Source organism: Heptranchias perlo, chromosome 5 (assembly GCF_035084215.1).
Source record: "Heptranchias perlo isolate sHepPer1 chromosome 5, sHepPer1.hap1, whole genome shotgun sequence".
Classification (NCBI taxonomy): Eukaryota; Metazoa; Chordata; class Chondrichthyes; order Hexanchiformes; family Hexanchidae; genus Heptranchias; species Heptranchias perlo.
This window is the reverse complement of record NC_090329.1, coordinates 83,110,245-83,123,971: the sequence shown is the minus strand read 5'-3', so window position 1 is coordinate 83,123,971 and position 13,727 is coordinate 83,110,245. Positions and strand designations below refer to the sequence as shown.

Here is a 13,727-nt window from a genome sequence, read left to right as displayed (position 1 = left end):
CAGATTGATAGCATAATTTTCAATTAACCAACAATTTACTATAACTTAATCATGATATTACCATGGTTATTTTAACAAGTGTTGAAAAGAAAAAAATAGAAACAGCTGTTGTGAACAGTTCCATTTAACTGTGACATTTTCTTACAAACTCAGAACTGCAGATGGAAAAACACAAGAGTAATGTCTTTGATTAACTTTGAACCAATGTAAAAACTTTCATAGCTACCACAAGGTCTCTAGGTTTTGGAGGAAGAGGAAAAGAACAAACAGCTTCGAAATAAGAATACAATTGGTATGTATAGAGATAAAATGAAAGTCGTTAACGCTGAAAATTTGAAGTAAAAACAGAAAATGCTGAAAATACACAGAAGTTCAGCTAACATCTGAAAGAGAAGGACAGATTAGCATTTCAATTTTAGTTGAAACATTAACTTGTCTCGACTGAGCTACATTGCATTTCCAACATGTCCTGCTTTTATTTCTAAATAGTATTTATTGTTTTAAACAGATGGATGTGTTTGCGTCCATCCTGATATTTGAATAAGGATTTCCATCAGAACTCCAACCTAACATGCGTCACAAGTACTGATTGAGTGTGTGCTACATGGTTTCAGTAATGAGATACCAGTGCCAGCCTGCAGCTGTCCAATAGCTGTTTAACTGGCTGACGCCATAACCAGTAAGTGCCAGGGACCTGCAGGATCAGACTGACCCCTGTAAGCAGGAATGCTGTTTCAAAGTTTTTCATTTTAAATACTCAATTATTTTAATCATATGCCTGCTGAAAAATAAAAGGGAGTAGAGGAGATAATATCTGTCAAAATGTAAAAATAATAGGAACATTACCTGTCACAATGTAAGACTGCTGGTGTAATATCGTGCATGGTTTAAGAACATCTCGATGAGATAGTACCACAGAAAGAAAAAAATCAAGGAGCTATTGACAGTTTAACAGGATGTATGTATGATGGACGGTATGAACTGGATTTCTGATAGGACTAAACCTGCCTGCTGGCTGAATGTCATCAGAAACAGCACAGAGAAAACAGGTTTGGACATTTTTTTTGGTCTTGTTGTAATTAACAGCTGTCTAAAAAGCCTTGTGATTCTAACTAAAGCTACAATTATTTATAATTTTTATTAGAAACCAAGACAGAGATGTTAAAATCATTTAAATCAAAAAGTAAGCTCCTAGTTTTTAGGAATTCTTTTTACCTAATTTCTTTGCAGTTGTTTCCATATTTAGTGACACTAGCTTGGAACTCTGCTTTTGATCCAATTTGTTCTTCCTTTTATAGCCTCATCTTTACACTTCCTCACTGCCGTGCTGTGCTGCTGCATTTAGAATGGCAGAAGGCTCTGAGATGCTTTCTTGATTGTTGTCAATCATGCTTCATACTTCTTTATAGATGTTTTGCTTTGCTAGCTGGGGATTTTATTTCCTCCCTGATTAAGTGATTACCCAGGCGAAAATCTGTGATATCTGCTCCTATTGATTAGCTACCTTTAAACAAAAGTCGAGTTTGGGACCTGAAGTCAAGCTCTCTAAATGACAGTCCCAGTAGTGTTGATCCGTACAGCTGTAAGTTCTGAATCAAGTTACATTGTGTGTTGGGTGCCTTTACAGAGCAAAAATTGTGGCCATATCACTATATGTTGGATTAAATTGACTTCAATGTAAATAAGCTTGAATCAGGGTGACTACACAATTTGATAAGAATTCCATATCGTTCACCTGAGGAAGGAGGTAGCCTCCGAAAGCTTGTGAATTTAAAATAAAATTGCTGGACTATAACTTGGTGTTGTAAAATTGTTTACAATTGTCAACCCCAGTCCATCACCGGCATCTCCACAGCTTGGGAACATACAGACTTGTCCACCTAACAGTACTATCTAGGAACATAGGAACAGGAGTAGGCCATTCAGCCTCTCGTGCCTGCTCCGCCATTTGATAAGATCATGGCTGATCTGTGATCTAACTCCATATACCTATTAGCCTTTGGCCCATATCCCTTAATACCTTTGGTTGCCATCTGATCAATGCTCTTGTGTAAACATTAGGCCTGATTCAATTTGGAAAGTGTGATCAGAGACAGATTCTGAGACAAATCTGAGAGCATTATTTATCATCCTAAATATACATTCCAATCATCAATAATAATCACTTTGGCCACAGCTCCACTCTTCTTCATCTTTAATGTGTTTCATGTTTGGGTTACTGCACTGTTACAATTTTATTCATATGAAGCTCCAGCTGTAGAAACGATTCACCAGGCTATGAGTTGTAAACTCACAGTGGACTTGTTCTGTTTGGCATACTGCATACTATTAGTGGCCAGCCAGGACTTTGTTGTCAAAGTTTTTCAACAGAAATGTTTTACTTGGTATTAAATGTGAACTGTGTTAATCACAGATAAGATGACATGTATACATCTCAAACAATGAATGCTACTATCAGTATACCTCTTGAAAGTCAAATGATACAAATAATTTTCTCTAACATCAGGTTTTGTGCATATTTGAGGGGTTTGGTTATTTAAGCAGTCAATGTTGATGAAATTTGCCTCGAAGTTCAATGACGCTGCACCTGTTTAACAGGCGTAAAATGGGTGCCAAAGCACCCAATATGGTGGGTGGTGTACACGTGTACATTCTGAGCCGGAAGTGCACCATATTGGTGAAGGTAGAAAAAGAGGCATTAGGCCCTATGCATTTACAAATAGGAGGTCTAACACCTGTTTGAGGTCCTGTGTTAAGGGAAACCAGGCCTATATGCAGCCTAACCAGCCCAATCTAAAAGAGGCCACTGCAGATGTTGACCAAAAGGTACCAAAAAATACTTACCTGCATTTTGAGACAGGAGGTTCAGGAGTGCTCCTCCCGGCTCCACATTAAAACCATGGGCCACTGCCGGCCACCGCTCACCCCCCCCACCCCGATCGCTACCTCACCTCCTCCCCTGGTAGCTCCCCACCTCCCTAATCACCCCCATCCACCCTTCTCCCAAACACTCCCATCCCACCCTCTCCCAGTTGCTCCCCACTCCCAATCACCCCAGTCCCTCCCTCTCCCAGTTGCTCTCCTCTCCCAATCGCCCCAGTCCCTCCCTCTACCAGTCACTCCCCCCCTCACTCTCCCAAGACCTACCTGAGGGTCACTGCTAACGACGCAGCGGCCCAAAATTCAAATGGTCTTCAACCGCGAGCTGCCTGGGGATATCAAGCGGGCGTTTGCAGCTGATGTAAAAGCAGGTGTCTGATGTAAATGAGGCCTGAGGACTAATATCGGGTTTGCCTTGGACTTACCTGTTCCGGCACAGGGTTCGATCCCTGCACCCAGTTCGACCTGGCCTGCCAGCGTGAATCAATTTCTAGGCTGTAATGTTCTGTTTAATGGAATTAATGAGTGTGGCAGTGTATGGGAAACTGTTCACCAGGCTATGAGTTGTAAATTCAGTAGAGGTGTGTGATACTACACAACAGTAATTCATGGATTCTTATGTGGCATTTTATCACTGATAGGCAATTGAAATCAAGGAAACTAACCAATCCAGAATGACAGAGCCCATTTCTTTTATCAATACCCTCAGATATTTGCTCAAAGGACTCTATTACATTTGTCAAACAGGACATGCCTTTTACAAATCCATGCTACCTGTCCTTAACTAATCCAAGTCTTTCTAAGTGACAATTCATTTTATTATTTGTAATGGCCTCCAGAAGCTTAACCACTATCAAGGTAACAAAGAACTGTGAGAAGGATGGATATTAGCTTCATAGGAACATAGGAACAGGAGTAGGCCATTGAAATCCATTTGGCACAGTTTGGTTCATATCAACAAAGGTGACCCACTGAGGAGGAGTAGCATAGCATGTTCATCATTTTTAATGGTATTTTGCAAAAGACAATTGTATTGTTGGAAATAAGTGAATTCATTTATAATTGTTGTTCTGTATATCTATTTGATGGGGGAATAAAAGCACTTAACCTTTCATATCAATTGTCATCACACTAATTGTTTGCTCGGTCTGCCTTCGGAGAAATTGAAGAAATACTTGTGGGAAAGATATTGATATCCAGTTCACAAAGGGGGGGGGTTCCAATGTTACACCCCATGTCATGATATTTTACTAGTAAATATTGAGCAGTATGAGTCAACTCCCATTAAGGTAAGACCCCCATAAAGGTTGTTCTCCTTAAAGCAGAGAAGGTTGAGAGGAGATTTGATAGAGGTGTTCAAAATCATGAGGGGTCCAGACAGAGTATATAGAGAGAAATTGTTCCCATTGCTGGAAGGGTCTAGAACCAGAGGACACAGATTTAAGATAATTGGCAAAAGAACCAAAGGCGACATGAGGAAAAACTTTTTTACACAGCAAGTGGTTATGATCTGGAATGCACTGCCAGAAAGGATGGAGGAGGCAGATTCAGTCGTGGCTTTCAAAAGGGAATTGGATAAGTACTTCACGGGAAACAATTTGCAGGGCAATGGGGAAAGGGCGGGGGAGTGGGACTAACTGAATTGCTCTTGCAAAGGGCTGGCATGAGCTTGACTGGCCGAATGGCCTCCTTCTGTGCTGTAATCATTCTATGATTATATGATAAGACACTCAGACCACTTAGGGGTGCAACTAACTCCACTGAACCAAAGAGAGTATCTATGGCAGACACAAGTTTATAACATCTCTTAGCCTTTTTAACTTCCTTTTTTGCTTCTCTGTATTTTCTATACTCAGTCTGATTTTCTTTTGTATTATTTTGTCACATGCCTCTTTTTTAGACTAATTTTAATTTTAATTCCTCCACTCATCCAAGGAACTTGAGCTAAAGCTGAACCCTCTTTACCTCTTGTGTGAATATGTTTAGTTTGTACCCTAGTCATCACCTGTTTGAAAGTTTCTCAATGTCCATTATCTTATTTGTCAATTTTTCTTTTCAATTTATCTGAGATAGTTTTTTTTTATCTCAATGAAATTCGCTTTCTTCTCCAGCCGAGTACCTTTATGCTCGACAGTTCCCTCCACTTTTCAATTTTTATATTGAACCTAGTGTCATGGTTATGTTTCCTAGACATTCACCCACCCTTTCATTATCTACTTGGCCCATTTCATTTCCTAGAACTAGATCCAGCACTGCTTCCTTCCTTGTTGTTACGACAGCAAGAGCAGCTTGCATTTATATAACTCCTTTAGTGTCCAAAATATCTGATGGCACTTTACAGAGAAATAGCAAGAGGAACGGGATACCAAGTTATGGTGGTGGGGGTGGTGGTTTTGGCGGGGGGGGGGGGGGTGGTTAAATTTAGAAGTGTGATTGAGAGCTTGGACAAGAATTTGGCTTTAGAGCAGTTTTTTTTTAGAGAGGCAGAGAGAAGTAGAGAGGCAGAAAAGTTTAGGCTGGAGGCTGTATTCAGCAGGGTGTTTGTACCCTTTACTTGGCCTCAAGCAATAATTCATTCAAGCAACTTGACAACTTTATGCTGTATAGTGATGCCAATCATCTGCTAGTGTGTAGCCTTTCAGTGTCATTCTAACTCATGTTTCTTTCCCCTTTTTCTAGATCCTCCTCAACACCTGGACCCAGTGAATGAAGACTCAGCGAAGGACAATCCTCCAGAAGAATAACCATCACTCGCTCCATCCCTCCCTAGCATCAGCACAGAGGATGGCACCCTGTGTGGGTCAGACTGTACATTAGAGGGGTGCACTTGATGAAGCACTCAGCACGAGTGGAAAGGAATGCCCAGAAGATGGCTCAGGCTCTGCTGAGGAGGACAGAGGCTGACTTTTTATCTTAATTTATCTGCATTACACCTGCCCCCCTCCCCCCAAGCCACTCTGAACATTTCCCTCCCCTGCACCACGTACTTCTCCACCAACCACAAGCAGACACTGTACCAACCCTCCTTCTCATTGCAATCGCACATTCACAAATTGCTGTTTCTCGCTCTCGGGATGCAAACTATATGAAGAAGCCCCACATGTATGCACATCCCTTTTGAGATGCTGCAGTGTGCAACCGGACCTCAGAGGCCCAAGCTCCCAGAGTTTGCCGACTACAAGTATCTCAATCAAGGGTCCTCACTTGAGCAACAGCAGCCTCCCACCAGCCATACTGAAGCCAGTGGGAGAGCACCTTATATGAGTAGTAGGATAGTTAAAATAACATTTAAGAAAAGCACCACGGGTTGGCCCATGGGTGACAAATGATGTTAAGGTTATTTATGTGTTAGCCATTAAAAATGTAACCTTTTTTAACTTTTCAAAATTGTCTGCAATGTTGTTCCTCAGCAGGTTATGAGCCTACAATGTTAGGATGGCATGTCTATGATTGACTTGGAGGTTGGAGGTTCTTTATTGCAGGATGGAAGGAATGGTAGAGGAGATACTAAGGACTTTAATGCGGACAGTGGTTGGGGAAGGTTTGAGATCTGAGTAGATCAAGTGAAGCGCTTGGATACCAACTGCTCCGGAGCATCTCTAGCTGTAAGCTGGTGTCTTCACCCTCTCTCTTCTGCTCCTTCCTCGCCTTCATCCGAGTCTTCTTCATCAGATGAAGGGAGGTCCTCCATGTGCATTCCTCTTTGCACAGAAATGTTGTGCAAAATGTAGCAAACAGCCACCGTGCAGGAGGCTTTCTGTGGGCTGTATTGCAGTGAGCTTTCTCCGTGACTTTCACCGTCCCAGGAAAAGCATGACCATCTGGCCCAGTGAGCTGTAAGTCTTGCTGCAGAAGGTTGCACATGTCTGTATCCTCAGATGACTCTTGGCCTGCAGACCCTATGGGCTAGGTAAGTGCTTCTTTGAGCAGCATTCCTTATGTGTGATCTCCTGAGAGAGCCAACTGCTATTCTTGCTTGGCTAGTCTATTACACTCCTCCTCCTCTTCATGCAGCCAAACTATAGTGGCAAGAATGACACCTGTCATAAGCTCTATGTTTATTGAGGGTGGAGAAGCAGAATAAAGGTGAAGAAAGCAATTTTCAAAGATAACAATGATCTAAGTGTTTAGAGGTGAATTCCCCTTTAAAAATAACTTCCAATTGCCATTTGAGAACCAATCCTACTAAGTTTTAGTTGGCGGGTTCAGTGCTGGATAGGATTTCTGTAGTTGCATGTTAGAATTGCATCGAGGTCCTAATGACATCATAGAATCCCGATTTGTATGTGATAATGAGGCACCCACAGGTGGGAGTCTCGGATGCCTAAAAATCTGTGGTTAAGCTGGCAGAGGGCAGGAATCAAACTGAAATGGGGCGCTAAGTCCTACAATGCATTTGTAACTCCGCTACATAAGAAATAGGAGCAGGAGTAGGCCACATGGCACCTCAAGCCTGCTCTGCCATTCAATCAGATCATGGCTGATCTTTGACCTCAACTCCACTTTCCTGCCCGATCCCCATATCCTTTGATTCCCCTACAGAAATCTGTCTATATCAGCCTTGAATATATTCAACGACTCAGCATCCACAGCCCTCTGGGATAGAAAATTCCAAAGATTCAAAACTCTCTGAGTGAAGAAATTCCTCTTCATCTCAGTCTTAAATGGCCGACCCCTTATCCTGTGACTATGCCCCCTAGTTCTAGACTCTCCAGCCAGGGGAAACAATCTCTCAGCATCTACCCTGTCAAGCCCCCTCATAATCTTATATGTTTCAACTAGATCACCTCTCCTTCTTCTAAACTGCAGAGAGTATAGGCCCATTCTACCCAATCTCTCCTCATAGGACAACCCTCTCATTGCTGGAATTAATCTAGTGAACCTTCGCTGTACTTCCTCTAAGGCAAGTACATCCTTCTTTTGATAAGGAGACCAAAACTGTACACAGTACTCCAGATGAGGTCTCACCAAAGCCCTGTACAATTGTAGTAAGACTTCCTTACTCTTGTACTCCAACCCCTTGCAATAAAAGCCAACATTCCATTTGCTTTCCTAATTGCTTGCTGTACCTGCATTGCAACTTTTTGTGTTTCTTGTATGAGGACACCCAAGTCTCTCTGGACACCAACATTTAATAGTTTCTCACCATTTAAAAAATATTCTGTTTTTCTATTCTTCCTACCAAAGTGAATGACCTCACATTTCCCCACATTATACTCTATCTTCCACCTTCTTGCTCACTCACTTAGCCTGTCTACATACATCCCTTTGCAGACTTTTTGTGTCCTCCTCACAGCTCACTTTCCCACCCGTTCCCGTTGGGTGGGGTAAGATAAATATGTCCCTTTTGTCATCCTGTCTGCTCCCTTGTCTTGTTTTGTCCTTCCCCCTGTCATTTTAGTTTAAACCTTCCCTCACAGCACTAGTTACTCTCCCAACAAGACATTCACCTGTCCAGTTGAGACTCATCCATCCCAGAACTAGTCCCAGTGCCCCAGGAATCTCAACCCTATCCCTACTATACCAACTCTCCACCCATGTATTTACCTCCCTCACCTTACTATTCCTATACTGACGAGTGTTTGGCACCTGGAGTAATCCTGAGATTACTAGCTGTTCTTTAATATATCGGCAATTTCTTGAAATTCCCTTTGCAGGACCTCAATTCTATTCCTTCCTCTGTCATTGGTTCCAACATAAATTACAACTTCTGGTTTCCCTTCCCTCTCCAATATGATTTTCACCCACTCAATTATATCCCTTTTGCTGGCACTTGGGTTACAATTCAGGAGTCTTGGTTGTGGCCTGTCCATTCTCTTTATGGAATCCCCTATTGCTATTGTATCTTTGCACTTCATTTTCCCTCCTTTGACAACCACTTGCTCCATGGTGCCATGGAGTTGCTCATGGTTGACCGCTTCTGAGTTATTGTCAGTTTCACAAGTATTTTGTACTGAATACCTGTTTGTCAATTCAACACTCTTAGCATATCCTGTACTACCTTCTGACTCCTCTTCCTATCGCAATAGATGGTCTCGCAAATGCCTTCCTCATGAATTTGCTCTGCCTGTGGGTGACCACCATTGGAATGTGCATCTCATGAACCCTCCTGTATGTAACAGAGTACAGTTGCCCCTCAAGCTTTGGAACTTTGAGCTTGAGTATAAGCATTTGGAGACTTTTCCTCCAAGTGTGGTCATCTCAGATGCATGAAGCATTCAGGGCATCCTACTTCATACAGCTACTGCACATCATAAGCCTTAGCTGCCCCCCTTCCCCTCAGAACTAAACTGAATTAAACTGTTTACTCTTAAAGATTTAGTCAAATCAAACACAGCAACAGTGATTTAACCCCTTAAATATAGCCTTAGGCGAACAGCACCTCAAGACTGAAATTTTTCTTGAGGTTAAACTCTACCCTTTACTCAGCCCTCACATACCACTCATCTCTCACTATTCTCTTGCTGATTAACTTAAATTTATACTGTCTCAATTTTCCTATAGCCAAGCAGTCAATCACAGAATCTATTATCAGCTCAAACCAGCCTAAATGTAGGGCACCGAACAAACAGGTTAAACATTTCTTGGTATTTCAGCAACTAAAATTAAATAAATTAAAGTCAAAAGACAATTGAAAAGCATGGAAGTTATGTTAAACCTGTATAGAACCTTGTTAGACCTCACTTGGAGTACTGTGAACAATTCTGGTCTCTGTTTTATAAAAAGGATATAGAGGCATTGGAGAAGGTGCAAAAACAATTCACAGGGGTGATACCAGAACTGAGAGGAAAGAATGAACGGGCTGGGACTCTTTTCTCTAGAAAAGCGAAGGCTGAGGGGTGACCTGATAGAGGTCTTTAAGATAATGAAAGGGTTTGATAGGGTAGACGTAGAGAAAATGTTTCCACTTGTGGGGAAGTCCAATATAAGATAGTCACTAAGAGGTCATCAATATAAGATAGTCACTAATAAATCCAATAGGGATTTCAGGAAAAACTTCTTTACCCAAGAGTGGTAAGAATGTGGAATGTGCTACCACAAGGTGTAGTTGAGGCAAATAGCATAGATGCATAGAATACTGTGTTCAGTTCTGGTCACCAAGGCACAAGAAAAACATCCAATTCCTGGAAGCTATGTATGATGTGGAGATGCCGGTGATGGACTGGGGTTGACAATTGTAAACAATTTTACAACACCAAGTTATAGTCCAACAATTTTATTTTAAAATCCTCCGAAAGCTTGTGGATTTTAAAATAAAATTGTTGGACTATAACTTGGTGTTGTAACATTGTTTACAATTGGAAGTTATGTAGTGAAGGGTCACGAGGTGGATCCCAGGTGTTAGAGGACTGAGTTATGAGGAATGGTTAGAAAAACATGAACACTTTAGTCTTGAAATAGCCGAATGAAAAGAGACCTTATTTGTGGTAATTAAGATACCAAGTGAAATAGAAAAAGTTAATCACAAGCACTATTTTAAGTTAAACTTTGAAATCAGAACACTGAGAACTGGCTAAAGGCATGTTCAGGACTGTTATGATTTAGAGTATACTATCTCGAACACCATTTTAAGGTTCAATGTATGCAATATAACTTAAGTTAATTGACTCCATCCCCTCTCAATTACAATTTTCAGCTCACTGGTAGAAAGCATTTATTGCCATGTTGAACCTCTATTGAGGTATGTAAATCAGCATTGAAACCTGAAGTTGCTTTAATACCTGAATTTTCTGCAAAGTTGTATGTTGGTGCTAAAAATATTAACATTCTGAAAATTTGTCCAGAATCTTTAAAATTAAACCAAGTGATTTTACATTTTCAAGAGCTTTTTAGTTTCATTAGTATTCCTAAAATTTAAAAAAACTGAAAGTTGTGCAAGCATGCTGCTTAAAGCATCATTTAAACAGTAAAGGGTAAATTCAATAGACCCATGCTCTAAGCAAGGAGTTTGGCTTGAAGAGGGCTCAGATTGGAGAGTTGTGGCTACAGTGTTGTAGCCCAATCTCTTAGCTGCATTCCCTTTGAGTACAGCTCCCTGCTGACAGCATGGGGCCAGTGAATTTCCCCTTATATTTACTTACAAGTAATACATTTCTGATGACACTATCAATTAAGGAATTATGAGGGAATTTTGAATACTCAATTCCTCCAGAGCCAAGCATCCTTTTTATCAGTGTGTTAACTACAATGTGATAAAGTTTTACTGATATGAATGATGTTTTTCTAATATGAATGTTGTCTTCACAATGTTCAAAAGCTTTCTCAATAACTTTATAGAGGGGATAATGTCCCTTTAACGTTATGGATTTTTTCTTCCCTCTTTTTCTTTTAGTCCTTGCCCTTTCCCCTCTCCTCTCCTGAAGGCATCTAGTAACTCTGTTCTCACCTGATGTCCCCACACGTCCACTTTCAGCAGGAGTTGCTAGAGAGTGATCAGGAGTGAAAACCCTGGCTGCTTTCCCCCTTTCCAGCCCAGGAGTCCTGTCTTGCTCATGTGTTCTGACAGGGTCTCCTGCTGGCTGCTATCGGTTGACTCAGCAGAGTCAAGGGGCATTGAATTTGAGATCTTTTTGTTCCATATGGCTCAGTTACACACTTCCTTAACCAGCTAAGCCTTTGGGAGAAGAGCAAAAGCAACATTATAGATTCTTAATAATGCAATTTGTAATAGTCACCTGGGGTGATTTGAACTCTATAGTAATCCAATTTTCAAATGTTGTAAAGTGCAACCTTCCCCCTCACCCTTGTTGTTTCCCTGTCTAATGCTTTAACGAATGTTGGGCAGTTTTGCAGTTAAATTTATTTGGTCATTTCTGTGTGGCATAGGACTTGGCAGTTTCTTCAGAATGACATACCAGGTTACCACGCACAAACCATGTTGTGTGGGTACCGTGAAGAAGGAGGCGTTTTCTTGACATCAAACGTACCCCGCACTGAACGTTGTAAAATTTTCCACTGTAAAGGTTAGATAGGGTCAAAGAGGAGGATGCACCCATCTACTCTCGGATCTCTACAGCCCCCTAATCCCGAGATTCAGGTTTATGGATTCATCTTTGAAATTGTTTGAGTTTTACTAATGTTGCTCCACATCAGCGTATGAAAGCGAAAGTTTTTACCCTCATATCAACTCGAAGGCAAACATTGCCACTGGCTTAATAGAAGTGTGGCGAACGAATCGAGATCCTTGTCGCAACATCTCTTTAGTCGTTTATCACAAACGATAATCTTGATTTCACCAACCGAAACTTCATTTTATTAGAAAACCAATTTTCATATTGGATGCACATCATCAGACTCAATTCTATAGTCGACGATTTCCTTAAATTATTATGATCAAGTTGCCCATCGGCAACGAATTAGTCAAAAATTATACCGACTTCCATTAATACAGTATGCAATGATTCTGTGAAATATCTGACAGTGCTCGATAACCCGTTATCTCAAAGCGTTGTTTAGTATTTGCTGCGTATGGTATTACTGGAAGTACTGCGATTGTGAAACGGAGAGTGTATTTGAAGTGTTTTCTTAAGGCAATTGCACTTATAATATGAAGATCGTGAAGAATACATTAAAACATGCAGTTTCCAACTAATAATGGAAGCACCAGATTAACAATGCAAACTTAAATTTATTGGAAACGCTTGATGTCAGAGTGAAACGTATTACTGATTTATATAAGAGATACAAAAATAAGGGGAAATACTAAAAAGGCATTTCAAGATTGTGTCTTCGACTTGCGAAAACAAATTCGCATAATGCACGCTGTGGGAGTTGCTAATCGTCTCCCGACAGCTTCTTCATCGCACTTGATAATGAAAGAGTGGAACGGAGAGGTTGTCAATCAATCAATCAATAAACGACACAGGTCACAGCGCCGAGCGAGCCCAACAAAGCGCGCGGCCGCGCTCGTCCCCCTGTGTGTGTCTGTGTGTGTGTGTGAAAGCAACAGACCATCAACGCACATGCGCGGGGTGAGGAGAGGTGGGGGGGGGGGGGGGGGCGAGTGCGAGTGTTGGAATCCCAATGAAGCGAAGCGGAATGCGCGCATGCGTACCACCTCTCCCAGCCTTAGAATCCGGACGGGCGCGCACGTTTGTTGTTGTTGTTGGTGAAATGAGGAAGGTTTGAAGGGAGTGAGATGGGCGTGTGTGCGCGGGAGCGCGCGCCTGTGTGTGTGTGTGTGTGCGTGCGTGCACGCGCATGGTCACTCGCGAGCGGGGCTTCTACATTCTACATTCCCCTGGAGCGTTCCCGGGGTTTGCAGCAGCGGCGCGTGCGTCAGAGAGAACGTCAGCAGCAGCCGAATGTCAACAAAAAATGAAACCAAGTGAGAGTGAGTGAGGGAGGAGAGGAGAGGAAAGGAGAGGAGAGGAGGCGCTGCACGGCGCAGGGAGGGGGGCTTGCTCCGTGCTCTCTGTGTGTGTGTGTGTACAGTACCAGATTGCAAGCTCTTCTCCACGTTGTTGGAGAGAGAGAGAGAGAGAGGCTACTAGAGCATTGGAAAACATAACTCAAACAACGCTCCTCTCTCTCCCACATACTCAAAACAACCCATCAGCCACGCCGATTCAGCTCAACTCAGCTCCCGCCGCCGGTAGCCAGGCTCGGTTTTGGAAAGCTCTTGGCGCACAGAATCATGAGGTATTTGTTTTGAACTTGGAGCTGGCTTGAACATAGTCGAAAGTTACCAGGGTAAGGAGAATGCAATCTGTTTATTTTTTTTAAGGGGAGGGGGGGGGGGGGAGGGTGGGGGAGTGTTCATGTCCTCTGTGATACAAGCGGCTGTTTCGATTAGGTTTGCTGCAGAAAAAAAGAGGAGGCAAATCGGCCCGACTGACAAGCATGGT

At 42.1% G+C, this 13,727-nt stretch overlaps 1 protein-coding gene and 1 long non-coding RNA gene across 2 annotated transcripts in view; both read left to right on the top strand.

Annotated features, from left to right (window-relative positions):
* Positions 1-700: 700 nt before the first annotated feature.
* LOC137321441 (uncharacterized) lies at positions 701-6,267 on the top strand. The gene is made up of 2 exons (XR_010962817.1): positions 701-1,049; positions 5,560-6,267. It is a non-coding gene; the product is annotated as an uncharacterized lncRNA (long non-coding RNA).
* Positions 6,268-13,145: 6,878 nt separating this feature from the next.
* The window catches only part of bach2b (BTB and CNC homology 1, basic leucine zipper transcription factor 2b), a 298,224-nt gene continuing 297,642 nt past the window's right edge, over positions 13,146-13,727 (top strand). Inside the window, exon 1 of the mRNA XM_067984749.1 lies at positions 13,146-13,572. The gene's annotated coding sequence lies outside the window, so the exon portion shown is untranslated. The remainder of the gene's footprint in view (positions 13,573-13,727) is intronic.